This window comes from Hylaeus volcanicus, chromosome 9, assembly GCF_026283585.1.
Source record: "Hylaeus volcanicus isolate JK05 chromosome 9, UHH_iyHylVolc1.0_haploid, whole genome shotgun sequence".
Classification (NCBI taxonomy): domain Eukaryota; kingdom Metazoa; phylum Arthropoda; class Insecta; order Hymenoptera; family Colletidae; genus Hylaeus; species Hylaeus volcanicus.
This window is the reverse complement of record NC_071984.1, coordinates 3,033,812-3,035,876: the sequence shown is the minus strand read 5'-3', so window position 1 is coordinate 3,035,876 and position 2,065 is coordinate 3,033,812. Positions and strand designations below refer to the sequence as shown.

Genomic DNA, 2,065 nt, shown 5'->3' with positions numbered 1-2,065 from the left:
TTAGGTTTAGGTTAGGTCGTTGCATAACCTAAATACAAGAAAAATTCGCTTTATAAATAAATATTAAAAGAAATGCTCCAAAATTAGGGTTAGGTTTAGGTTAGGTCGTTGCATAGTAACTCAAGGAAAAAAAAACGAAGAAAAATTCACTTTATAAATAAATATAAACACAAGTGCTCCGAACTCGAGGTTATGTCTGTCCTAGAACATATATATATACAATTGTTTATTTTTTTGATAGTAGATAGATTTACGGCTAACAAAATATTATCAATATTGCCTACAGTTTTCATGGAGAGCCAGGAATTGATTCCAGGGTATTACTCGAGAGCGGCTGGATCCCAATGCTCCTTCCGCGATCATGTAACACCCGCGGGACGGAAATAAATTCTCCGTCGGTATGGCCGGCGAGATAGCGCGGGGCGGGGAGGGGGAACGATCGTGTGGAACAAGTCAAGAATTTCTGCATTATGTGCCGCACAAACTCAATTTAACGGCTACTAATAGCCCTCTCTGGTTTCGGTGTCGCTATCGGCTCGCTTTCGACGCTAAATGCGAATCCGCCGTGAAGTATGAAGCGTCATAGATTTTTTATTGGTTAGTCCTTCAACGGACTGTTTAACCCTATACACATTTTTACATCGCGCTCGACTATCTAGGTACATTACAAATCTTATTTCATAAAGTTACCCTATTTCCTCTCTATGTAACAACTTAAATTTATGCTTTACCTCATCAATTTCTATTTTTTTTTTATTTTTTCTTTTTTTTTATTCAAATTTTCTTATCGATTGAGTACAGCGCCGCCTAGGGGACCCTAAGCGAACCATGGATGCGATGGTAGCGCCCCTGCTCGGGCCCTAAACCCCCTAAACCAAATGTCAACGAAGTAGCATCGAACTCCGTTATTTTTTCCAGGGGAATGGTTAGGTGTGGAACGGATGAGGCTTTTGCCAGGTGATTTGGGCACTTCCTTCCTCTTTATCGGCGGCAGCCGGTGCTCGGGAAAGCTGATGTAAGTATAGCAAGAGGACGGCCTAGTTGCCATCGCGGCCATCCGAAATATTAGAATAAGCCCACGCGCGTAATACAATCCCGATGGTAAGGTAACCAAATTTAGCATGTGACTTAGCAGACGCCCTCGAGACACTTGCACGGACGATGACTCAGACCGAACAGAAGCGAACGGAATTGAAGGAAGAAGATGAAGAGCTGGAGGTTGAGGGAGTTCTTGATGAAACCGTTTCTGTTTGGCTGGTGATTAGTGCGTTTTCGTTTTAGGTTTGTAGTTGGAGATACATTTTGCTTTAATCACCGAGTAGGCTGCCGGACGGTTATTTTTGGGATTACATTGACTTTGGCCTTGGCTTATAGGTTCGATTGGAAATTGAAACGTTTAGGGGCTCGCAGCACCATTCAAATGATATGTATCATTTTTATAGCGGAGCATTTTGTCAATTGGATTCATTCGATATCAAAGAATTTTTACATCGGATTGATTTGGTGTTGAAGTATTTTGACGGTGCAACAGATTGGCTTTGAAGCATTCATAAATGAAACATTTGTGAGTTCCGACATTTTGAAATGGAAGAATTTTAACATTGAAGCTTTTTAACATTAGGAGATCTTAACGTTGAAGCATCTGGGCTTTGAAGCATTCGAGGGTTGAAGCACCAAATAATTACATCACTTTGACAGGGAAGCATTTTATAATTAAATCACTTTGTCGTTGCGGTATCTTGGCTTTGAAGCATTCGAAGGTTGAAGCATTTGAGAGCAAACTGAAACATTTTGAGGTTGAAGCACTGTATAATTAAATCATTTTAACTACAGCCTCCTGGCTTTTGAAGCATTTGTGAATTGAAACATTTGGAAGTTGAAGCAGAGTATAATTGAACATTTTGACACCGAAGCATTGTGTCATTAGATCGCTTTGATATTGAAGCATTTTGAGTTTGTAGCATCTTGACTTTGAAGCACTTGTAGATTGAAAGATTTGATGGTGGATGCACTGTGCGATTGAATCATTTTGACAAAGAAGCATTTTGTCATTGAATCCCTATGA

The 2,065-nt window shown here is 40.1% G+C and overlaps 1 long non-coding RNA gene across 4 annotated transcripts in view; it reads left to right on the top strand.

The window, feature by feature from the left end:
- The window catches only part of LOC128881845 (uncharacterized), a 25,207-nt gene extending 23,148 nt beyond the window's left edge, over positions 1-2,059 (top strand). For 2 of the 4 annotated variants that reach the window (XR_008458194.1, XR_008458193.1), the window contains exons 2-3: positions 919-1,281; positions 1,375-2,059. This is a non-coding gene — a long non-coding RNA (uncharacterized LOC128881845). Of the gene's footprint in view, positions 1-215; positions 660-758; positions 1,282-1,374 lie in introns of those variants that run through there. The other 2 variants (XR_008458195.1, XR_008458196.1) reach the window with 2 other exon arrangements.
- The last annotated feature ends 6 nt before the right edge of the window (positions 2,060-2,065 follow it).